The sequence below is a fragment of the Hylobates moloch genome, unplaced genomic scaffold (genome assembly GCF_009828535.3).
Source record: "Hylobates moloch isolate HMO894 unplaced genomic scaffold, HMol_V3 SCAFFOLD_19, whole genome shotgun sequence".
Lineage (NCBI taxonomy): Eukaryota > Metazoa > Chordata > Mammalia > Primates > Hylobatidae > Hylobates > Hylobates moloch.
In genome coordinates this window covers 37,330,059-37,356,671 of record NW_026652294.1, presented here as the reverse complement: position 1 = coordinate 37,356,671, position 26,613 = coordinate 37,330,059, and the positions used below count along the sequence as shown (strand labels likewise).

The following is a 26,613-nucleotide window of genomic DNA, read 5'->3' as shown; positions in this document are numbered from 1 at the left end:
TCCTGAGCTTAGGTAATCTGCCTGCCTCAGCCTCCCACAGTGCTAGGAGTACAGGCATGAGCCACTGAGCCCGGCCTGGTTCAACTTTTATGAAACAAAGTTATGAATTGTTTTTCAGTTGCCGTGACCCTCAGGTTGAAGGTCACATAACCTGAGCATGCCCAGATGAACCAAGTGTGCAGCCAGAGGGGGAACCTAAGGGCTTGGACTGAGGATCGGGGGACTGAATTAAGAAGTGGACATGGCAGGACCCAGGATCCAATCAGGTCAATCCCTAGCATCATCTCATGGAAGGATCCAATCAGATCATGCCTCCTAGCATCACCTCATTGCAAGATCCAATCAGATCATCTCTCATTACCTTATGCCTATAAAACCTGACCCAGCCCTCAGTTTAGGAGGCACTGTTTTAGGAATTATCCCCTGTGTTGCCCTTACTTGTTGCAAGTAATAAAATCCCCTTGTTAAATCCTTCTTTGTTGTGGTTATTGGGCTGGCACCCACGAAGAGACTGAACCCATCCATTGGGCATGTAGCAGTACATTTTCAAGGCATAACCAACAGGATTTGCTTGTAGTGTGGATGTGAGGAGGGACTGGGCATGGTTCACGGTCTGGTTCTGGGCTGTTTCCTCTAAAGTCTTTTCACTGCACTCTAAACAATCACCACATCAACCTTTGAAGCATGGGAAAGGCTTTTGGAGAATGGGTTTAAGATCAATGACCTCTGCCCTGTGAAACATCCTCCTCCCAGCTATGCTTGTTTCCTGCTTTCTGGGGCTGGGAGTGAAGAATCTGAGTCACTGGGATCCAAGGCAGGGACAAGTTCTGCCATGTGTCTGAGTGAAATGGGCCAGGATATAGGCCAACCACCAGCTGGTGAAGCTCACGGGTCAGGCTGCTCACTGGCTCTGACCACTGTGATGACCACCCTGAGTTCTGTCACCATCGAACTTGGAAGCAGAATGCATTTGGCTGTGGAGGATGGCCATAGTGAAGCAAAGCTCCCTGGTGAGGCCTGTTGAATTCACAACTCTCCTCTTTGTGATGGGGCCAGACTTCCCAGCTCAAATCAGACCCAGGATGTTCTGTTAAAAAGAGGAACAGGCTGGGTGCGGTGGCTCACACCTGTAGTCCCAGCACTTTGGAAGGCCAAGGCGGGTGGATCACGAGGTCAGAAGATCGAGACCATCCTGGCTAACACGGTGAAACCCCGTCTGTACTAAAAATACAAAAAATTAGCTGGGTGTGGTGGCAGGCACCTGTAATCCCAGCTACTTGGGAAGCTGAGGCAGGAGAAGGCGTGAACCCGGGAGGTGGTGCTTGCAGTGAGCAGAGATCTTGCCACTGCACTTCAGCCTGGGTGACAGAGTGAGCTCCATCTCAAAAAAAAAAAAAAAAAGAGGAACAGAGAATTATATTGATTGGCCATGTTTTATAATAACTAAAATTCAATAATATGCCTTGTTAAGTGCAGAAGGGAAAAGATCCCTACTGTAAATATAGGTTACAGGAGACAGATGAAGAAATTATATTATAGCATGGCAAGATGCTAATGTGATATGTGTGTTCTATAAATATCATAGCATCAGATCCGCCTGGAAATTGAATTGGTTTTTCCTGCTTATTGGACTCAACCCTCTCTGCCTTCTTGTTGAATGGAGACTTTGAATGAAGAATAGAAATATGACCAGAAGGAAAGTTTTTTTCTTGCTTAAAGCTGCACAATAAAAACGTGATTTTGTAAAGGGGAAAGCAATCTACGGTGATCTGTATTTAGGAGATACCTCATGGAGACATCTTTGTCCTGTGGTGCTTCTGCAAATAGCAATTGAAGAATAATTAAATCTTTAGTTTGTTGGAACAGGAGGGGATTAAATGGGCAGTTCTGATCAACTCCAAATTGTCTTTTAAGTTGCTAACTTTCTGGGTCACTGCACTGACACAGAAGCCACAGTGGGGGCTGTACCAGCTTCAGAGCCCAGTGCTCCTCTCTCAAGGAGACAGTGTTTGAAATGTATCTGTGATTGAAAACACTTAAGTGTGAGGCCTCCAGCACTCTCCCCTTTCAAGGTGACAGTAATTGAAGGATGGCACCGTGCAATCCTGACATTTATAATTCGGCTGTGGAAAAGGTCAGCTTCCTCTTGGATCTGCACTGGAGCCAGGGCGAAAAGAGCTCTGAGATGTCACATTACATCTCTGATACTTTTAGGGATGCTTTGATTAATAACAGCTTTAATTTGCAATGTACATATAATTATAACCACCCCCCCAACCCCGCACCACCACTCTCCACTGTAGGAATTGACAGATTCTATCTATAAAGCCATCATCTCCCCCACAGAAGGGTTTGAGTGGAGGCCCACAGGCACTTGGGGACAAATGGTCTGCATGAGAAATAAGCTCTCTTCTTCCTTAGATGCACACTTTAGGCCTGATCGTGAAGGGCCTGGAATGCCACGCCCAGGAAGCTGGAATCTACCTGAAGGGCAGTGGGAAGCCACAGACAAGTTGTGAGCAGAAGGGAATGAGCATGTATTTGATTTTTTGCAAGTACACTTGGTGATGGATTGGGGTGAGGGTCAGGGAGGAGATGGTGAGACTGGAAGTAGGAATTCCAGTTAGTAAGGAGGCTGTGGGTGCCAGTTTGTACCAAGGAAGAATGGGGTGAAGATGGAGAGAAGGAGTTCACAGGGGAAGCATTTGGGATGTAGAATGGACAGATCTTGAAAACAAGCATGTGTTGGTACGAAGAAGAGAGCTGTTGAGGCTGACTCTGAGGGCCTTTCAGATGACTGCATAATCATCAGGTCTTTCTTTAGACGATTTCAAACAGTGGCGTTTGCTTAGGTTTTCTTGCAGAGAGGTTGTGTGAATCTGAGCTATGCCTGCTTATGCCAGATTCCTTTAGGTCAAAGAACAGATTGTGGCCGTCATTCTGGGCATTGGGTCCCACAGTGAGAGAATGTTTCCAGGATGCAACTCCACCAGTAGCATCTGGGCCCAAAGTCAAAGCAGCAGATCCAAAGATTAGCCATGCTCAGTACATGGGGAGGAGGGCCTGGGCAGGCCGCCTTGTGGTAAATAAGATGTACCCCCAGTTGTGTGGAGGGAAACCATCGCATACGGTGGCCACTTGTGACAACAGTGTATGTTCCCAGGGTGACTGGAGGGAGTCAAGGATTGGTATGCTGCTGGGGGTCAGAGTTCAGTTTGTGATGAGGGCATGGAATCATCTATGACCACGTCAGGGTTTAATTCTGTGGCAGGGGCCAAAGTTCAACATCTGGCCAGGAATAAGTCTCAGTGGGGGGCTGAAGTCAAGGTAAGTGTGTAGCTAGGGTCAGGGCTTAGGCAGTGGTCAAGGCATGGATCAAAGAGATTGATTGCATCAGAAATTATAATCAATCAGGATACTTCTTTGCAGATTGTCTGTTACAACAGAGGCTGTGCTATGTGGTTTCTGCTCTGGGGTGGGCCCTATATTAGTTAAGGGTATTCTTTTAAGTTTCCCATTCTCAGAAGGAGAAAGAGATTTTTGATTAGCCCAGCTTGGGTCAGGTGCTGAACACTGTGTCAACCAATCACCGGCGGCCAAGTGGGGAGTGGAGAGGGGCGGTCTTAAAGCCAGAAGGACCCTACTATTAATAACATATACTGGGATAATTCCTAGAGAAGGTCGTAGTATTACGAACCAGGGAGCTACCCCGCTTGTGAGTTTCTTCAGAAGCATTATAACATCTTTCTTGGAGGTGTTAACTCTGGTATTTCTAACCCAAAACTTTCCCTTACATCAGCTAAGTCCTCATCATGGAGCTCACTGCCTGAGTTTGTAGAGATGCTGATTTCTCAGGGGAACATAGACCTAATGGTGTATTAGTCAGGGTTCTCCAGAGAAAAAAATGAACAGAAATATTATATATTACACATGAATAAATACACAAATATTTGTGAGGAATTGGGTACATGATTATGGAGGCTAAGAAGTTCCACAGTCTTTGTTCTGCGAGCTAGAGACCCAGGAAAGCTTGTGTGTTGTGGTGTTGCTCCAGTCTGAGTTCAGAGGCCTAAGAACCAGGGGAGCCGATGGCCCAGTTGAAGAGCAGGAGAAGATTGATGTCCCAGCTGAAGCAAGCAGGGAGATAGCAAAAGGGATGAATTCCTCCTTCCTCTCCCTTTGAGTTCTATTCAGGCCCTCATTGACTGGATGATACTCACCCACACTGGGGAGGACAATCTACTGTGTCCACTGATTCTAATGCTAATCTCATCCAGAAACAGCCTCGCAGACACACCCAGAAGCAACGTTTACTCTGGTCACCCTGTAGCGCAGTCGAATTGACACATAAAATTAACCATCACAAGTGAGAATCAGGAGCATTTCTTCTTTCCTGATGGGTAGTTTGTATAAACCTGAGTTGGGCTTATTCGTGAGCCTGCAGATACTCTTACAGGCCCCAGATATTTACATCTGGGAGGATCCTTAGACATTGCTTTGGGAAGGATGAGTCTCAGAGTGTCAGCCTCAACCACAGTCCACTTCAAGGGGTTCCATATGGCGACCACATGGCTCCCACCATGAAAACTTGAACTGATTGGATCTGTGTGGGCATTGGATCTTAAGGTGGTCCGTCCATGGGTTTGTCAGGCGGAGGGGGTGTCGAAGCCACAAGAATAATAATGACTAACTGGACCAATCAGAGTTTTCCTCTCAGAAATTTAAAGTCAGGCTACAGAGGACATCATCAGATGGCAGCAGGAGGAGAAGTAGAGAGACAGAGTTAGCGGTAGAGCATCAGAGCTGCCATCCTCAGCTTCCGGAGCTGAAGGGTTGATACAACACCATGAGAGGGTCTTAATTCTGCATAGCTTTCCCATTTTTTTCTTTTCTTTTTTTGAGACGGAGTCCCACTCTGTTGCCCAGGCTGGAGTGCAGTGGCATGATCTGGGCTCACTGCAACCTCCACCTCCTGGGTTCAGGCAATTCTCCTGCCTCAGTCCCCCAAGTAGCTGAGATTACAGGTGCCTGCCACCACATCCAGCTAATTTTTAAATATTTTTAGTAGAGACAGGGTTTCATCATGTTGGCCAGGGTGGTCTCGAACCCCTGACCTCAGGTGATCCACCCGCCTTGGCCTCCCAAAGTGCTGGGATTACAGGCGTGAGCCACCATGCCCAACCTGCTTTCCCGTTCTTAAAGAGCTTTCCAGGCCCTTTGAGATGCAGCCAGGCCATGCTGTCTATTTTCCCTGGAAGGTGTGGCCACAAGTCAGAGATACCTGTCCACCTCATTGTTACACATGTTCCTCAATGAATCCCCATTTCTCAAGATGACCAGAGTCTCTGCTCTTTGCATCCATCAGAAGGAGATTGGGTCAAATGTTGAACTAAGCACTTGTTTATCTTTTTGATCCAAATCCCTAGAAATGATAAAAAGGTATAAACAATTTGTTGTAGCATTTAAAGCAAGGAGCATGTCCTTGATGGACCAGCCATTATTAAAAAAAATTTTAGAGGATGGAAAGCAAATGGAATAGAATTAACAGCAAATACTGCTGTAAAAAATGGGAGTTATGAGTCTATGCGTGTGCAGAGGGCTGATGGGGGCAAGGAGAGAGCCAGGGGGCAACTACCAGGGTGAAGCAGGCAGGCAGTTTGGCCTCTTTCTTGTCCCAGTGATGGGTGTGGTGGCAGGTCTCCATGGATGGACTCAGTCTCAGAAAAGTCACAGTTATATGGGGATCAATGAGCTCAACCATCAAGCTGAGGAAATCTCCTAAAACACACTGCCCAAGGACATGGCATCAAACATTGAGATTGACTTCCAATTTCCAATGCCTGACAAATGGGAATCAGCAGAGAGAAAGAAAGAAATGGAGGAAATTCTAAAAGAAATAATTTCCCGACTGAAGAAAGAGATGCTTTTCTTGTGGCTCAGTTTCCTCTTCTGTAAAATGGGCGTAATGATAGTATCTAGCATAGGGTGTGGAAAGTACTACCTGAGTAAAGCACACTCAGAATAGCCTGGCCATGTGAAAAAACTCAACGCAAGCTATTAACATTCATATTATTATCATTGTTATTGGAAGGTGCCAAAGGGTCAAACATGTTGAGTAAAATATGCACCAAACATCAAACTGATCATAGAAAACTCTTGCAATGCCAAGGATAAAGAGAAAGATCATAAAACCTTTCAGAAAGGGCGAGAGAAAAAAGAAACAGAGAAACAGAGTCTATATAAAATAGCAAGTATGAGCAACACTGAATACAAGAATACAAGGAGCCATGTGCTCTAAGCTCTAAGGGAAAGTAATTTAAAGCTAGAATTACATACCTTGCCTCAAATGCCCTGGAGGGTAAAGACATTTTTAGTTGAGCAAGGACCCAGAAAGCTTACCTCTTATAATCCATCGGAAAAAATGACTAGACATGAAAGAAGAATTGAAGAAGACACTGGGATACAAGATGCCGTGGTATGCAAAAAGAAAAACAATAAAATTTGAAGATAAGTCATATTTGATTGTGAAGAATAACAACAAGCTGGAATTAATGTCTTAGAAGATGTACTGTGAGACAACAGACAGGGAAGGTATAGGGAGAGGGGTGAAAGGAAGCAAAGGATACTCAGAATTTTATTCTGTTCAGGGAGAAGATACAGATACTGATTACTTCCAGATACTGACAGGTAATGTAGGTTTAAGTATGAATATGAAATATTTAAGGACATTCTCTGTAAAAATCAAAACTATTAGAAGGAAAAATATTAAATATTAGAGAGGAAAATGTGATAAATATATGTAGTCCACCCAATAATTGGTAAGAAGTAAGGTGGGCAGACAAGAAGAACAACCAGAAGAAATAGAAGACACAAAATGAAATGGTAACAATCAGTCCAAAGTAACTGTGAATGACAATGGCATCTCTGCTACAGTGATGGGGTACAGTCACAAATTATGGTTTAATTAGATTTAAAGAAAATAAAGAAATGTAATATTTCTTGAATGTTTGAGTTATGGAATGAAGGTTTGGACTGATTCATGTTATTAGAATTAATCCCGCTTCACTTATTTTTATAGATTCATCCTCTTCCAATTTTACGGTGCCTCAGAATGACTTGGAGTGCTTATTGAAAGTACAGCTTTCTGGGTTCTATACCCAGAGACTCAGATTTTGTAGGTCTGGGGAGTGGGACAGGAAGACCTAGGGTCTAAAGGTCCCTTGACTGCTGTGGGACTGCCAATCCCTCCCCATTCCAGGTTGGGGAAGCTCACTAGCCTCTCTCCCCTCAGGGACACCACCCTGATGTCATGAAGGATGGAGAAGAGCTGTCTTCAGGAGGCCTTCAGCTTTCAATTCTTCTAAAGCGCTAAAGCCAAGAAATGAAACAGCCTGGTTGCCTTCTTAGGCTTTTTAACAAGTGCCTCTGTGAATGATAAGAATTTTGCCCTATCCAGTGGTTCTGCACATTGAAATCACCTGAGAAGCTTTTAAACATTCCAATGCACAGGTCACATCCCAGGCCTGTTAAATCTGAGTATTTGCAGAGGGGATCACCATCAATTTTTAAAGAGGTCTTTAGGAGGCTGGGTGCGGTGGCTCACGCCTATAATCCCAGTACTTTGGGAGGCCGAGGCGAGTTGAGACCAGCCTGACCAATTTGAAACCTGTCTCTAAAATAAAAAAATTAGTGGGATGGTGGGGACCTGTAATCTCAGTATCGAGGTGAGGCAGAGATTGTTGAACGGAGGTGAGTTGCATTTTGATTGACCATGTCCAGCCTGGGACACAGAGGATCTGTCTCAAAAAAAAAAAAAAAAAAAAAAGGTTTTAGATTCCTATGCGCCAAATTGGGACCATGTCCTAATGTGGTCCTCGAAGCAAAATATGGGGTCTGTACATGAGATTAATTAATCCTCCCATCTGTACGCCTGCCCATCCAGCCATCCACCTTCCCTTCCCTTCCTTCCTTCCTTCCTTCCTTCCTTCTTTCCTTCCCCCTTCCTTCTTTCCTTCTTCCTCGTTCCTGCTTTCCTTCCTCTCTCCCTTCCATCAACCCATCTATCCATCCTTACATCTGTTCAACAAATATTTATTGACTTGACTTTATGCCAGACTCTGTTTTATGTACTGAAGATCAGAAGAAGTAAGCAAAATGAGCAAAAATCCCTGATCGTGGGCAGCTTTTATACTTGAACAGAAAAGACAGACATGAGATCAGATTCCTGTACAAGGATGTCTATTGCAACATCATTTGTGAGAATGAAGAAATTGGAAAGAGCCCAAATGCCTCCTAGAGACTGTTAAATAAACTATAGAATCTTGTGCAGCAACCAGACGCTTCCAGATGCATACAGGATAGATGGAGGTGGAATGCCAAAACTTACCATTCCAAGGCTGTATACAGTGAGTTACTTCAATGTTACTTTGTGACTTTAAGCCTCAGTTTCCCCATCTGTAAAATGGGGATAATGATATTAGCCTCTCCAGAAGTTATTTTATTTTAAAAATGTATTTATAGAATTAAATGAGATTATGCATTAAAAAGCTTAGTAAGTTCACGGCAGAGGAAATCCTCAATAAATATTATCTGCTACGGGTTTTGTTGTTGCTATTGTTATGCTTGTTGGCATAATGGCTGCATGTTAGAGGCACTGGAGATACAGAATTATCTGTATATGTAGCAGAAAAAAATACCAAGTGTAGAAGCAGAAAACTTGAGTTCTATTCTTAATTATACCAGTTATGCCTCATATGACCTGAGGCAAGGAACAATTAGGAAATGTATCAATTAGAATCTCATTGCATTTCATCTGTTAACAGTCAATAATTTGTTTCTTAGTTAAGATGCTCTACTTGGATTACTTATGTTCCCCAGTCTTCTTAAAACAATGGAGGTGGTAGGTCTCCTGAAATACACTTGCCCTATCTTATCGCCAGTCACAATAGGGATCTAAGCTTCACCAGGCATGTCCTGGAGACTGAGCCCAGAGAAGCCTCCTCAACAGAGTGGCAAGAGAAATGCCCGGGTATAAATTTGCCAGTATTGCTCCTAGCTGTGGAATTAAAAAGTCCAAATAAACTCACTTTAGATAGGTCTTAAAAAAACTCAAACCAATGAAACATACACGAAACTAGAGAGAACAGTACAATGAACCCCTATGTACCCACCATCCAGTTTCAACAGTTGTCAACTCATGGCTAACGTTTCATAAAATGGATCTTTAAGTATAGCCTGCATGCAATGAGTGTGGTATCTCAGAAGGCTTCCTAATTCCTGCAGTCCAGGTCCTCGTGACATCAGGAGCCAACTCCAGCCTGAATGCTGTAGAGTGCATGAGGCGCCGGGCGTGGTGGCTCGTGCCTGTCATCCCAGCACTTTGGGAGGCCGAGGTGGACAGATCACAGGGTCAGGAGTTCGAGACCAGCCTGGCCAACATGGTGAAATCATGTCTCTATTAAAAATCAGGGGGGTGGTGGAGCACACCTGTAATCCCGCTACTCGGAAGGCTGAGGCAGAAGAATCACCTGAATCCAGGAGGTGGAGGTTGCAGTGAGCCAAGAAAGCACTGCTGCGTTCCAGCCTGCGTGACAGAGCAAGACTCTCTCTCAGAAAAAAAAAAAAAAAAAAGAGTGCATGAGGAACTGACTTTGATGCAGAGCAGCTTGTTACCTGCCTGCCTCTGAGAACCAGTCTTGGGTGAAAGAAATGGATAGCAATGAGTCCCAGTTAGACACATGGCTGAGTACCCAACACCCATTATGTTATTTATTCTTCAGAAAATCCCTAAAAGGTAGGCATGCTGTACCTACATAATGGGTGTACTTAACACCCATTATGTTATTTAAAAATCTGTAAAATGTAGGCACTTGTATTATTTACAGACTGGGAAAGGACCTCCATAAACTGCAGGGCAAAGAGCTGGTAACTAAGCAGCTCAGCCTGTGTTTGAACCTTGGTCCAACACCCAAGCCTGATGCTTTCAATGTCTCTCTTCTACCAGCTGGAGGGTGTTCCAGGAAGGCAGGAAATAAAAAACCCAGTGAGCTCTGAAAGCATATGTGGCGTTGCTACCCGTCGCACACAGATGGGTTTGGGAAGACCAATAATTATCAATAATTAGTGACCCGTAAACGCACTGTTTGGAAGCTTGGCACACGCTTGGCATGGGGCATCCAAGCCAGTGCTTGATACTGGGCTCTTGTTATGTTGGGAGCCTGGTGATATGGAGGTCTTCTCTAGGCCTACAAGACAAGCTCTGTCTTCTGTCACTCACTCTGGCTCTTGCATTGGTCTTCATGCCATTGCCAGCGTCCCCACTTGCTTCAGATTAGCTGCTAAGTCTGAAACTGGATCCAATATTTCAATAAAAGCCTCATTTAAGTTGCATAGTGTGGGAGGACTAATACCATGTTTATCGACTGGATTAATTATCGAGTGAGTTTCAGAGTCCATACATAACAATTTCAACATTGTTCTTATTAATGGGGGGTTTCCTCCCTGGGAATTGCAACTGCTATTCAAATTGGTTACCCTGTAGCAGCTACTGGAATTTCAGTGAAGGGCTCATTATTTTTGCGTATTTCATGCTTTGTTTTCTGTTGAAAAAGATCCACATTAGCTAATTGGGGATGTGTTGTTCAGGTCACCGCTGCATGGTGTGAACTCTATACAGGAGTGATGGATCTTGTGTCCTCTGGGCTCAGAGATGGTGCCTCTCGGCTAGCAGGTGGAGGTGGTGGGAGGGAGGTAGCATCTAAGCACCAAATAAGTGGGAAGCAAAGTTGTTCTTTCCTTCGAGTTGTTTAATGGAAAAGAAACTCATGCTCCAGCACAGAGCCTACTGGAGTTTGGAGATGTGGTTCAGAAACATGGACATGCCTGTTCCCTTGTACTCTCAACGATGGACACCTCGGCCATCTCTAGGGGAGAACGGTCCTTCCTCATTTCATCCTCATAGTATGCTCTAGGGTCTGGTAGAGCAGAGCACTGCATCCTCTCATCGCATTTGAGAAATCTAAGGCTCTGTGAGGTACTAATAAAATGTCTCGTCTGAAGTCACGTAGAGACAGTGGCAAAGTCAAGTCTTATATATCTACTTCAAAGCCCTGTAGAGCTCATGTCTTCCCTTTGTGCAACACAGCCCCTTCCTATTAGATGAGTGTCAGGGACACACATATAATTTTTTGACTGTTTAACATGGCTTTGGGTAACCATATGTTTTGGGTGACTCTTCCACCTGAGCATGTGACCCAGACCTTCCAATCAAAGTATTTCATGCCTTGGTCTCAGTGATTGGTTCAGCCATGGACATGTGATCCAAGTTGGGCAAATGAGAGCTTTCTCTGGAATTTTTGCTACAACAAAAGGTTGTCTCCTTCCACTGGTATGACCAGCTGTGAGGAAGATGGAGGTCTAGAGATGGAGGTCTAGAGCTGGCAGTGGCCACTTTATTGCCACATGGGGAGGCCCTCCCTGGGCATTTAGTGAGAACACAATGCAACAGTGTCCTGTGACACTATTGGACATCTTGGGCCCCACCATGCCTAAGGCCAGCTAAACTAGAATGCTCAGTTACATGAGGAATTAGATTCCTTCCCCACCCTTGCTTTTTTGGTTTGAGTTGGGCTTCTTACTTTGTTTACTACCATAGGGCAGTTGGGCATGGAGGACTCCGGGGCATCTTCCAACTTGGAGGGTGCTCTATCCCCATGGGGCCATCGGGCTCCTCTTGCTGCCTGGCTGAGCTGCTCGGGTTGTCATCTAGGAGGCAGATACTTGAAGTGTTAAGTCTGTGACTGGGGGCATTGCTTGTCAGCCAGGTTTCCCTAGCATGGTGGGAACAGAGAGCAGAGAGCTGGGGCTCTACGAGGACAGGTCCAGAATTCTGTGCTGGGTCATTTTGCCTGGGGTCTCTGGAGCTACCCTCCAGGGATACACCATAATCAGAGAGGACACACCAGTGAATCAGTGTGTCTAATTGGTGACTATGCTAGTGTTTCAGATGTCTGGGATATGAGCTGGTAACATTCACAATGTCACTATGACCCAGCTCTGCCATCCATGGGTTTGGGCAAAGAAGCAGATGATGAAAGTTATCATCAGGACACTCAGGGTGAGCTTGAGAAGGTGACATCTAAGCAGCAACTTGAAGGAGGTGAAGGAGTTTGTTTGGCTGACTTCTGGGAGAAGCCAGTGGGAATAGCCAGCACAACGGCCTGAAGGTGGGTGTTAGGCCTGGCATGGCTGAGGAGCAGCAAGGAGCCCGGGAATACTGGAGCAATTAAGGGAGCACATGGTAGGTGATGAGACCAGAGAGGTGGGGAGGACCAGGCCAGGAGAGCCTGGTCCTGGATTGCCCAGGATAGGTGCATTTGTACCTATACTTCTGGCATAAGTATTAACAGCATCTCATGTCACTCTCAAGAGTACCCCTGTTAGGATGACACAGCAAGTGGACATGCACCTGCAGGCCCTTGTAAAGACTTTGGTTTTTTCTCCTAATGAAAAAGGGCTTAAATGGAAGGATGAGTAGGAAGGTGAAGAGGGATAGAAAGAGGATTCCAGACAGAGGAAGGAGCTTGTGCAAAGGCCCTGTGGTGGGAGAGAAGGATAGTATCAGATATTGGTTTTGACTAATCACTCTGGGCGTACCATGAAATATGGGTGGGGTGGGGTAGGGGCCAGCATAGATGTGGGAGAGCAGTTAGGAAAGAATGGCCATGGTCCATGTGAGGAATGATGCTTGTATGTAACTGGCTGAGCACAGCATCCTTTGCCTAGAACTGAAAGGACCCTATATGTATCATTATTATTATTATTATTTTTCACCAAGATCCAAGTCTTCCAGAAAACAGAATGTAGGTCCCAGTCTCTGTTTCAGGCCATAACTAGCATGACAACTTCTTGGTAAATACATTTTAACTGTAAATCATTGAGGTTGTTGGCAGCAGGTCCTCTGTAGTAAAACAGCAGATAATGCCACTCTGTTATGGTGCGTTGTTGGACTAGCGTCTTTATGCAATTTCAGAAAATTTAGCCTAGTAAATTGACTTCTCCTAGAGAGTTGAGCTAAACATTTTCTAATAAGTAGGGGGTTAATTTCTCTTCCTTTGTGATGCTGTTAGAATCTGTGATAGCTACAACATAAATTTGTATAATCTCACACTCTCAGCAGGAAATAATGAGGGAAAAAGTGGTTTTGACAAATAATTATGATTGAGCTGATGTGAATCCACTTCAGCTGTTAATGTATGTTGAGTGATAGGTGAATAGTGCGTGGTGAATTCCAGAGGCTCTTCTGATGGTCTCCTGTTGAAGGTACAGACTTTGGGAGAGACTCGCCCTCTTCTAGTGTGACAGTTGTACTGGTGGACGGCCTCCCATTTGATCACTTTGAACTTGACATTTTGACGTTTCTTTCTTCCCTGGGGTGCTTCTAACCCCTGCCATGAGCTGGGGCTGGCAGCTGGGGTAGGATTCCGATGTGCGCTGCACTCACTAGCTGCATTCCCTCCTGGGTTTAGAGCAGAGACCCTGGAGAACATTTGAAAGATTCTGGTTCAGGGTTGAGTCTGACCAAGAGTCACCTTGTTTGGAGTATCAGACATTAGTCCTGCCACAATGCATGTGGCTGAAGGGTGTGAGATAGCAGACTTTGGTGGGGATCAAAATGGTGAAGGCAGACCGTTTGGGGAAAAGAAACGGTGAATGGTCACCAGCTTGATGGAGCAGTGAACACCGGTGATATATCTGACTTGAGGTATGTCCCAAAGTCTGTGACCCTCTCAGGTCTAGCCTGTTCAGATCTCCCCCTCTGTGTGGTCCTCAAACTGAACTCATGTCAGTTGAGTTCCAACCTTCCAGAGTTGGAAAGGTAAGATAGGTAGTGAACTCACATACCTCTTTCCAACTTGGCTGCATCACCTCAGGCCCCACCACCATCTGTCTCTTGAATCTGCACCACCTTGTCAGTCAGGAGGTATGCTCAGTTGCACTCTTATTATTTTGCTTACCTGAGCTGGTGTCTGATTGCAGGTATGCTCATATGAGTACAAATATGCATAGAATATCTGAGGCAGACACATGAGCGTAGGCCTGCTTGTACCCAATCGGCTGTTTGCTTTTCCTGAAGATCTTGTGGGCCCTTCCGTACCTGTGGCCATTATCCTGAGTGGTCATTTTCCCCATACTGCTAAGTGTCTCCTATTATTCATTTTATCTTCCAAGTGCTAACTGGGCACATGACTGCCAAGCTAGAAACTACATTTCCCAGCCTCCTTAGTGGCCAGAGAAGCCAAGTGACTCATGTGACTAAATTTGCGCCAATGGGATGTGAGTGAAGTGCCATGTGAGTTCCATCTTAAAGACAAACTCACTTGATCTTGATTCCCTTTTGCTACTTTCTTCCTTGTTGGGAACCATCCATGGTAGGAGACCACTTGGACACAGAGATGGAAGTCCCATGTTGAAGCTGGCAGTGCTGACTGGCCTGCCCCGAATGACCTTGTAGAATGAGGCCATTTACCCTTTCTTGACCCACACCCATCTTTGCATAAGACAGACGCTATCTCATTTAAGCCACTGCATTTTTTTGTGTTTGTTTGTCTGTTTTTGTTTTTGAGATGGAGTCTCGCTCTGTTACCCAGGCTGGAGTGCAGCGGCATAATCTCGGCTCACTGCAACCTCCGCCTCCCAGGTTCAAGCGATTCCCCTTCCTCAGCCTCCCGAGTAGCTGAGACTACAGGCACGCGTCACCACGCCCGGCTAATTTTTGTATTTTTAGTAGAGATGGGGTTTCACTGTGTTAACCAGGATGGTCTCGATCTCCTGACCTTGTGATCTGCCTGCATCAGCCTCCCAAAGTGCTGGGATTACAGGCATGAGCCCCCGTGCCTGGCCTGCCACTGCATTTTTTTAGTCTCTTTGTTATACTCCTAAGTCTGTAGTCTGGTCAGTATTTCATGTTTACCTTGCCCATGTATAGCAAAGCCTGCAGCCTCTCCAGAACCTTTGGAGCTGTCATCTCATCTGATCTTAACAGTGGCCCTTGTGAGTCAGGGAGGGTGTGTAGCAGCTACCACACTTTACTGAGAAGGAAACTGAGGTTCATAGAGGACAGGGTTTTGCCCATGGATACAGATGCAGAGTGGGGACAAGAACCCAGGTCCCGAGCCTCCCCGTGTCGAGCTTGTTCCCTGTGCCAGGCTATTGCCTGTAACACTGAATCAAGACCATAATGTTGTTATTAAAATATTTACTTGCATGAAAAATTTCTATTACCTGAAACTCATGTATTATAGATGGAATCAGTAGCTTAGAAGGAAATAAACAAGAAGAATCACTTTAATAACAAAAGCTATGCAGATAAATTCCTCATTTCACCAAGCTCTTGGCGGTCCCAAATAAATATATCATTTTTATCAGGCAAGTGCTCTAGAAACGGGGTCTTCGGGAAATATGTCAAAATAATCTCCCTGCATGCGCTCCTTTTTGGAGGAAGGAAATATGATGGTGGCAGCAATAAGAACGATTAACAGGAGTTTCCTGACTACAGTACAAACCGTCATAAAGAAGCGTAATGAGAGGGCTGGTCAAGCTGATCTCAGGGTTTCCTTCCAGCCTCAGTGGAGCATGGCAGGGGGCGCACTGGGCTGGGAGTCAGAAGTCAAGACTTCACCCTCTCAGCATTTGGCTGTGTGACACGAGGCATACTGCCCATCCTCTCTGAGCCTCTATTGGCCTGCCTCAGAGAGCTATTTAGGTAGAGAAACTTTCAATTGAATATAACTGTGCACAAATTATGTGTGACCCTATTTGTCATTAATGTTATTATTTAAGTCATGTATGGGAGGAATGAGGGAAAGAATTCCAGAGAATAGGGGTCTGATAAGTACTGGCTGGGGAGTGAAGGGGGTGTGTGTGTGTGTGTGTGCATATATGTGTGTATGTGTGCGTGCCTATGCACATGTGCACATGTGTGTATGTGTGTACATGTGCATGTGTGCATGTATATGTGCACACACATGTGTATGTGCATACACACATGTACATGCATATGTATGTACATGTGTATGTGTATGTGTGTACATGCACTTATGGATGTGTATGTGTGTACGTGTGTGTGCATGCATGTGTATGTGTGTGTTTACATGTCATGCATGTGCACATATGTATGTGTGTATGTGTGTATGCATGTGTTTGCATGTGCATGTATGTGTATGTGCATGTGTATATGTGTATGCATGTGTGTCTACGTGTGTGTCTGTGCTCTCACACATTCTTCTGTGTGCTCTTCTGTAAATGCACCACCATTCACCCAGGCCTCAGTGATCAAACCCCAGAACCATCTCAGCCGCTGGCTCTCTCCCGCCTGTAGACAGTGAGTCCTGAGCCCTGCAGTGCCTGACCTTCCTAGTCATTCTTGTTCCCAGCACCATGACCTGTCCTCCACCTTGCCATTCCCTCCTGAATCAGGATGCCATAGCTTCTGATTGCTGTCTCAGCCTGCCCTCGTCTCTCCCCCTTCCCAGCCTTTCCTGACACTTGCCACCAGTCTCAGTTTCCCAAAGGACAAATTGTGTCACTTCCCTTCTCAGAAGCCTTCATTGCCTGTAGGATAAAATCCAAAGTCCTCACTTGACACTCAGGGCTCTTTGTACCCCTCTCTCCCCAATGCTGCCCAGTGCTGGCATGTAAGCCAGCAATCCCCAAACAAGCCCTGTCTTTAATGCTTCCACGCTAGTTCACGCAGTGATCTGTCTGCCACAACTTTTCGCTTCTTCGGGGGCAGCCACTCACCCTCTAAGATACCCTTGGGGATTGTCACAGGCAGAGGCAAAGGCTTTCTCTCCTTGGCTTGTCTCAGACTCCCGTCTGTACCTGTGTGGCTCCCTCCACACCCTCTGAGCTGCAGCTGGCCATCTGCTTGTTCCAGCCCGTGGCAGGCAGGGGAAGTGGGAGTATTGCCAAGGTCCTGCTCTTTTTTCTTTTTTTTGGAGATGGAATCTTGCTCTGTCGCCCACTCTGAAGTGCAATGGCACAAACTCGGCTCACTGCAACCTCCACCTCCTGGGTTCAAGCGATTCTCCTGTCTCAGCCTCCCAAGTAGCTGGGACTACAGGTGCCACCACACCCAGTTAATTTTTGTATTTTTAGTAGAGACGGGTTTTCACCATTTGGTCAGGCTGGTCTCAAACTCCTGACCTCAGGTGATCCATCCACCTCAGCCTCTCAAAGTGTTGGGATTACGGGCATGAGCCACGGGGTCCAGCCAAGATCCTGCTGTTAAGGTGCAGCAACCCTGCCTGCTAGCAGAACATGGGCTCTGACCCATCAGACCATCATCTCCACTCTTGGGAAGGGATAGGGAATAGGCATGCAGAGGCAGGGATTTCGGGACAGGGAGGGCAATGTCCCTCCCGTTTAGCAGTCTTGTAATATTTCAAGCCCAACCCAAGAAGCAAACTTTTCCCTTTTCTTTCTTCCCTGTGTTGCAATACCCTTGCCTATACCCACCTGATTTAGTCACAGCTTATCCCCATAGCAACCCATGTTCCTCACCAAGCTGTTAGGGTCTCTATCAGGAGAGGAGGGAAATGAAAGATTGGGCTGTTTTTCATTTGGAATCCTGTCTCGCACCCTTATGTTCTGGTAGGATCCTGGCAGGAGCCAAAAAGAAGAAATAACATGTGACAATTAGTCCAAAGCATTCCTTAAGTATCCTGCATCATGTGCGTCACTCAGCCCCGAGGACACAGAATCTCCAAATATGTGTGTATATCTTTGCCACAAAGAGGAATGCAGAAGGATCTAAGCTCAGATCATATTAATGTTCCTGATCCTAATAGGAGGCTGGAACGATGCAGGGGGATGCAGAATGTCCTTGAGTGACTCTGTCTTCAAGTAAGAAAATCCCCAATGTATGAGACCTGAGACTCAAAATCAGTTCTCTGGACTTGGATGCTGACACCCTTTGCATAACACCTGCTAATGTGTGTGCATGCATGCATTTGTGTGTGTGCACATGCGTGTGTACAGGCACACTCGTGCATGTGTGCACATGGAGTGTGATTGGACTTGCATGTGTAGGAGTGTATAAGGGCCAAGGGCTCACACAATCACAGGCAGAGCTGATTTCCCTTGATAATGCTGGTGTACCTCGATAACTAGCCTGTCAAAGGGAGAAGTAACTTTCGCGTTGTTTCTCTCAACTCCTCCACTTGACAGTGAGGAGGAACCTGCAAAAGTTGGTCATCAGTTTCTTTATCAGACGTGCCCAGCAAAATTGTGCTACGCATAACACACCAGTAATTAACCTTGTAAACTTACTTTTTGAACAACTCTCATCTATGGTTTACAATTAATTAGGGGATCCACAAGGGATTGACTCTGAAGAAGATAATTATGCCTCTTCCTGGGGTTATGGGGAGCTTCGCTAGTCAAGAGGCATCTTATTTTCTCCGGGAAATTAAACCAGCCCTCCATTATCAGATTGTTTCTAAATGAGTAAAGGACTGAATTTTGACATCACGGTCTCATTTCGGCAAGAAAGAGACAAACTGACAAGCTGTTTTGTCACATGCTTGTTTGAGCAGAACATTTTGAGGAATGTCTCTGGGTCTTTCTGGGAAGAGGAGCCGCTGGGTAGGAAAAATGTCCTAGATGACCAAATGTGACGGGGCTATTTGCCAAGTTATCACCCCACGCCTGAGCACAGGAAAAGAGGAAATGCATTTCCATTTTCTGCTCTTGGGCCAGAGGGAGTTTGCTCAGGGCGGGGAGTCAGAGCACATTTGGTAAAATATTATGACCATTCTGCATGGCTATTGATGCTAGTGTACACAGCGGTATGAAATCAACCAATTCTGCCCAATAACATTTTGCTCATCAGTAGCAGGCCCCCCTCGGGATGGCCTTCCAGCTCGCACACCTGTCTTCCCCAGGAATGGCCCTCGTTACTTAAGAGTGGTTGCCCTGCAGCCTCAGCCCGCCTAGCCAGAACTGATCTGTCCAAGGTGAGGACACATGACCTCAGCTGGGCCAATCAGATTCTCTCCACCGGGAATTACGAATGAAGGCAGTTCCACTGGGAGCCTTGACTTTGAATGGCACTTGGTAAGGACAGCTCCAGTGATGGGGTCCTCCTCCTTGGAGAGAAGGGGGGTGGAAGTGAAAATTTGGAGCCTGGCTTTGGATCCAGGCATTTCTGGGTGTGAATCCTGACCCACTTCTGGCTCCAGTCCCAGCCCTGTGACCTTCAGCAAGTGACTTGACCTCTCTGACTTCAATTTCCTCACCTGGGAAAATGGAAATCAGGTAAAGAAAAAATATATATATTTAAAAACTATCTTGAAGCCACTTTTACTGGTTGTGAAACCTCTCGATAAATAGACTTTGGCTACATTGGTAAACTCTTTGGTTTTGAAAAAATAGGCCTGAGGATGTATACGCCTGGAAATTCATAGAAAAAGATTTATTTTGTTCTAAAGAATGAGGTAAGAATCTCAGAGCCGCCATCTTGCATCCCCGCGTGTGTTTGCCTAACTCTGCTTGAACCCTGAGTGCCAACCTGTCCCCTGCATGCCCCCTTTTCTGCTCTGACAAGATGAAAGAGACAATCATGAACTAGGAAAAACCTACCAAACTTCAGGCACAAGTGTGCATTGGTGGGAAAGAAATTGGTTGTAGAAAGAAGGTGGTTCATAGAATAGCTACAGCAGATAATAAAAAAAAAAACTTCAGCTCTTAAACAAGTTAGGGGCCAGCGCAGTGGCTCACACCTGCAATCCCAGCACTTTGGGAGGCAGAGGTAGGTGGATCACCTGAGGTCAGGAGTTCCAGACCAGCCTGGCCAACATGATGAAACTCCATCTCTACTAAAAAAAAAAATATATATATATATATATATATATATATATAAAATTAACCAGGCATGGTGGCGGGCACCTGTAATCTCAGCTACTCGGGAGGCTGAAGCAGGAGAATTGCTTGAACCTGGGAGGCAGAAGGTAGAGGCTGCAGTGAGCCAAGATTGCACCATTGCACTCCATCCTGGGTGACAGAGTAAGACTCCATCTCAAAAAAAAGAAAAAAGAAAAAAAAAGAAGTTAGGGGCAAACAATGTCTGGTATTGATTGAAGAGGTAAATACATTTACAAGTTAAAGTAGATCAAGGAACAGTGATCTGCTTTAACAATCCTAAAGTTCAGGCTTCTTTGGCAGCAAACACTTCTTTCACAATTACAGGCCATGCTGAGACACAGCAGCTGATGGAAAGGCTACCCAGCATCTTAAGCCGGTGAGATGCAGACAGTCTGACTAGTTTGGGAAGATGGGCTGAAGCTCTGCCCAGTCTGTGGATGAAAAAGCACCACTTGCTACTGGAGAGGATGATGATGAAGAAGTTCCAGCTCTTGCAGAGAATTTTGATGAGGCTTCCGAGAATGAGGCAAACTGAATTAAGCCAACTTCTAAAGAAGATAAAACCTGCAGAAATTACTGGAGCTGCTATTTTACATTGGGACTTTTTTTTTTTTTTTTTTGACACGAGTTTCACTCTTGTCGCCCAGGCTAGAGTGCAATGGTGCGATCTCGGCTCACTGCAACCTCCACCTCCTGGGTTCAAGCAATTCTCTTGCCTCAGCCTCCCAAGTAGCTGAGATTACAGGTCCCCACCACTACGCCCAGCTAATTTTTTTGTGTCTTTAATAGAGATGGGATTTTACCATGTTGGCCAGGCTGGTCTCGAACTCCTGACCACAGGTGATCCACCCATCTCAGCCTCCCAAGGTGCTGGGATTACAGGAGTGAGCCACTGCACCTGGCCTTGACTGCTTTATAAAGTTGATTTATGGATCTGGTAAAATCTAGATCTCTAATATTTTTAAGCCCAAGCCCCTTGGACACTGCAGCTTTTTGCTTACATACAATTCATTTTTGCTTACATACAATTCATTACTTGTAGGTAATTAAGCTGAAGAAGCCTGGAAATAAGGTTTGAAACAAAGGTTAATAAGGTTATTTGCCTACTTAAAAGGAAAAAAAAAGAATAGTCGAGTTTCTAGAGTGAGTGGGCTTAAGGGAGGAGAGGGAGGAGGAGGCTCTTGGTGGGAGAAAGGAATGAGTCCCAGAAGATGGGGGAATCTGGGATTTCTGGAGAACATTTTCAAATTTCCTTCTCTGATGTTGCTTTCACTGAACCCAGAACCCAGGAGCCAGCAAGAGTTAGTGGGCAGTGCTCACAGAATTCACATGCCCTTTTCTCTCAAGACCACAGGCAAGGGGACTCTGGGTTTGGCACTTGCCAGGAAACTGGAAATCTTCCTCTTCGGCTTCATCACTCTTGGCAAGTTGTGAGTTCTAAATGAGCCAAATCTATCTAGCCCCTTTAGTGAAAAAAATGAGCTTTAACCATGAGGGAAGTTGCCTTGGTGGTCCAATCACCAGACTTTCCTGGTGGAAGAACACGGCAGACTGTCAGTGGACAACCCTCCTGGGAAGTGGACCTGTTCTTCAGGCCATAACTCAGGGGGTCTCAAGTCCCTGCAGCAGCACACAAGGCTCCTTATGGATCCAGAAGTTCCACAATGGCAGTAGTCTTTGCTCCCCCACCATTACTCCAACATTTTGTTAACTTCTTCTGAATTCTCAAGGCCAGAATTACATGGTTCAAATTGTCCCTCTCATCATATTTCCATCTTCCTGGTCTAATTCTGCTGAATGCTTTCTAGGCATACTGTACAGCTGCCATCCAAGGGCTTTGCTTCAGTGAATCCACTCTCTCCTGCATCCTTTCCTAGTTTTTTGATTTACTTCCTTGTCTATTCAGAGCATACCCTCAAGTAACTTTTTAAAAAGGTACATGGGAAATAAATCTTCTGAGTCTTTGCTGTCCAGAAATGCCTTTATATTATCTTGGCATTCAATATAGGCTATAGAATTTTAGGGTAAAAATTATTTTCCATCAGCACCTTGGTGGCATTTTCCCATTACCTTCTGGCTTTCAATGATGCTGACAAAAAGTTTCTGATGCCAGGTTGATTTTGTTCTTTTGGGGGTGAACTTTTCTCTCTTTTTGTAAGTTTTCTCTTCATAACAGAGGTCAGCAAATTTTCTTCTGTAAAGGGCCAGATAGCAAATAGTTTAGACTTTGCAGGCGTGTGGTTTCTGTTCTAACTGCTCAGCTCTGCTGTTGTAGCATGAAAGCAGCCATAGGCAATACATAAACAAACAGACATAACCATTTCCAATAAAACTTTATTGACAAAAACAAGTGGTGGGCCAGATTTGGTTTATGAATTTAGTTTGCCAACCTCTCTGCTTTAGAAGGTCAAAGGGTATTCTTTTTATGCTTGACATTTTAAATTTTTCCGATGAACTGTCTATGCATTATTCTTTATTCATTGACTATGCTTGAACACTTAGTGAAACTTCCAACACTGATATTCATGTCCTTTAGCTTTGATAAGTTTCTTAGTGTATATATATATACATTTAGAAAAGTAAGATATATATATATGATATATATATATTAGGTATCCAATACCTGTTGAACTTCCCAGATTTATTCAGTATATCTCTTTTCTTCTCTCTCTCATCTTTTTCATCTCTTTTTGTTGTTGTTTTTGTATTTTTCTGAACTATTGGTTTTGACTTTTTAAAACAATCCTTTTACATATTTAAAAAATTTTTGCCATATATTTTTTAATTTTAACAGCTCTTTTTTGTTTTCCAATTGTTTCTATTTTATAGAATTATTTTATTTTGTAATGGATGCAATATCTTCTGGATTCTTCCTGAAGATACCAGAGGTATTTTTTTTTCCAGTTGTCTTATACTTCTTGAATTGTCTCTAATCCCTTAGGGGTCAGTATTTTCCTTTATTATTGTTGAGTTATTCTCTTTTCTATTGCAAGTTGTTTTCTCTTTAAAAATATCTGGTGTCCTGGTTGACAATTTGCATTTAAATTAAGGAATACAGAGTTGATTCGGTAGCCTATGAGTATGAGGAGACCTTGTTAAATTGTGGAATTTGCTCTAAAATGTTGGTAAAGGAGCTGGTTTTAGAGATGGAAGACCCCTAAATACCAGAATATGGAGGTCTGTTTTCCTGGAGTGTGGTTGTTTTAAAACACAGCCACAGATTCTGGGGGATGCTCCCCTTCAGGAGAGGGAGCTTCATTCCACTCTCCTTGAGTAAGGATTGGGCTTAGTGATTTGATTCTGCTGAGTAGAATATGGCCAACGTGACTATGTGTGACTTCCAAGATTTGGTCATCAAAGACAACTGTTTCTTCTTTGTTCTCCCCCTTGGGGGAAGTCAGCCACCATGCCATGAGGACACTCAAATAACCCTTTGGAAAGGTCCATGTGGTAAAGAGCCGAGGCCTCCAGGCAACAGCCCTATGAGTGTGCCATCTTGAAAATGGATCATCCAGCCCCAGTTAAGCCAAATAGTTAAGACTTTGTGGCCATGTGGTTTCTGTTCTAACTGCTCAGCTCTGCTATTGTAGCATAAAAGCAGCCACAGACAGTACATGAACAAACGCACATGGTCATGTTGGAAAACTTCAACCCTGGATGTCATCTTAACTTCAGCCTTATGAGAAACCTTGGGCCAGAACAATCCAGCTAAGCTACTCTCAAATTCGTCATCCACAGAAATTGTAAGATAATATATATGTGTTGCTATAAGTCACTGCATTTGGGGTCATTTGTTATGCAGCATGGACTATCAACATGGACTATCAACTTTTCTTGGGACTGACCCTTCGATATTTTACTCAGATAGCTCTACGTAGCTGCTAGGAGTTTTGGTCCAAGAGTGGATTAAGATATTTCATATAGAGATAATCAACTCAACTACCCTGATTTTAGCTTCATATCTCATTTCCTTTTATATCTGAAATATCTGAGTCCCAACTACACGGTTCTAGAGGGCAGATTACTTCCTGAACTGCATCCATTTCCATGTCTACACTTAGTGTGGCTTCCTCTACACTACTTCACCTGTTATCACCCATCTACTTGCTTCCTGGCTTCCAGAAATTTACTGATATCTCTTTTTTTTTTTTTTTTTGAGACAGAATTTCACTCTTGTTGCCCACCCTGGAGTGCAACGGCATGATCTTGGCTCACTGCAACTGACACCTCCTAGGTTCAAGTGATTCTCATGCCTCAGCCTCCCAAGTAGCTGGGATTACAGGCACCCACCACCACATCCAGCTAACTTTTTGTATTTTTAGTAGAGACGGTGTTTCACCATGTTGGCCAGGGTGGTCTTGAACTCCTGACCTCAGGTGATCCACCTGCCTCCGCCTCCCAAAGTGCTGGGATTACAGGTGTGAGCCACCGTGCCGGGCTAATTTATTGATATCTCTCGTCTGCTGATGTCTGTCTTCTTCTTGTCTTTATCAATCTGTGTTTATAACTTTTATGGGTCTTTTACTTTCATTTTAACAGGATCTCAGGTGAGAGGGGAAATACATAACTGTGGTTAATGTATACTTTTGATCCCACCTTTCTAGAATGGTCAAAGGTCTATAACTGGAAGCACATCAAGAAGATGCATGCAAAAGTCCGGATAATAAAGCTTCTGGCTCATTTTCACATCACACAGAGCTGAGAAGTCAACCATGAATTGTGTGTCTTCATTTTTAACCCCAAACTTTGCAGGTCTCATGGAGAATGTTGGTTCTGATGACCTCAGAGACAGAGGCCGTTCATAATCGTGGAACGTATTTTGCTTCTGCTAAGCCTTTCATTTCATACCCACAAGTCGAGTTCGTCAGCTATTTCCATGCGACAAAGCCTCTGATGAAGACTGGGAGCCTTAATGAACAAATAATTAGTTTTAAGAACATAAGTCGACACAAAAGCCCAACTAATGCCTTTTTAATTGCTTTTGCTCTCACGTCTTGAGAAAACACATATACCCGTGTCTCACGGAATCACGGTTATCTGTACTGGCAACTATGGCACGTCAGAGAATCAGAGGCCCCAGTCTCAGACAGGGATACTGTGGGGCAAAGAAGCTGGGCTTTGATTAGTCCATTTGCTGACCCTCAGAGCATGCCTAGAATTCTAGGGATAGAACGTCTAACCCATGGACTCTTGAGATAGTTATAAAAATGGGTTCTTCTGGACCAGAGCTTCAAAAAGCCAAGGACATTCAAGATCTGGAGTTTTTAAGGGGAAAACTTGGGGAGTGAGGTGGGGCGGGCCAGACATGGATACAGGCCGGGTGCGGTGGCTCATGCCTGTAATCCCAGCTTGGCCAACATGGTGAAACCGCGTCTCTACTAAAAATATAAAAATTAGCTTGGCATGGTGGAGAGTGCCTGTAATCCCAGCTACTCGGGATGTTGAGGCACAAGAATTGCTTGAACTGGGGAGGTGGAGGTTTCAGTGAGCCGAGATGGAGCCACTGCACTCCAGCATGGGCAATAGAGTGAGACTCAGTCTTGGAAGAAAAGAAAAGAAAAGAAAACGAAAGAGGGTGGGGGTGGTTCACAGGGTCAGGATCTAGGTGAAACCTTCTATAAAATACAAAAAATTAGCCGGGAAAAAAAAAAAAAAAAAAAAAGAAAAGAAAACTATCTCTAGTTTTTGTAGTAACAAAGTAACAAAGTAAAGTAATGAAACTAGTAACAAAGTAAAGTAACAAAAATTAGAGATAGTTTTTGTTACTCCTGAGATGAAAGAAATTCTTTTTTAAATTTATTTTATTTTTTTGGTTTTCTTTCTTTCTTTTCTTTTCTTTTCTTTTCTTTCTTTCTTTCTTTCTTTCTCTCTTTCTTTCTTTTTCTTTCTTTCTTTCTTTTTTTATGGCAGTTTTTAGACTTAGCCATAGAGCTACACGACATGATACATGCTTTCTTTGTTCTTAAGTTTAGGTGTGAAGGTTATATTCTCATGAGGTAATAAGGAAAATGAACAAATAGTCTGATAAACAAAATAATTTATGATTGGTTAGGCAACAGCAAATGGATAGTGCACTGCAACAGAGAAAAATGGGAGATCTTTTTTAAAGGGCGTGATTGGGAGTCTGAAAATTATACACTCAAAGGGTCAAGAATTAGTTCTAAAGGTTGGATAGAGGGGGAGGAATTTCACTCTCTATTCTAAATTGTTTTAGTTTTTTTCTTTCAAGAATGTCACTTTTGTAATAATTTTATTAATAATTTAAGTAAATGATGTTTCAAAGCTTTCTATCTTTTGTGCCTCCCACTCTCTTTTGCTCACTTATTTAGTCAATAACCTTTTCTAATTCACTGTCTCTGTGTCTGTCCCTGGGTGGACCTCTTTTTTTTTTTTTTTTCTGAGACGAGTCCCACTCTGTCACCTAGGCTGGAGTGCAGTGGTGTGATCTTGGCTCACTGCAACCTCCGTTTCCCAGGTTCCAGTGATTCTCCTGCCTCAGCCTCCTAAGTAGCTGAGATTACAGGCACCCGTCACCACCCCTGGATAATTTTTTTTTATTTTTAGTAGAGACAGGGTTTCGCCATGTTGGCCAGGCTGGTCTGGAACTCCTGACCTCAGGTGATCCACCTGCCTCAGCCTGCCAAAGAGATGGGATTACAGGCATGAGCCACTGGGCCCGGCCCTGGGTGA

At 44.4% G+C, this 26,613-nt stretch overlaps 1 pseudogene; it reads left to right on the top strand.

Moving 5' to 3' along the window:
• The first annotated feature begins 19,606 nt into the window (after positions 1 to 19,606).
• On the top strand, positions 19,607 to 20,458 carry LOC131381992 (transcription factor BTF3-like; annotated as a pseudogene).
• Positions 20,459 to 26,613: the final 6,155 nt, after the last annotated feature.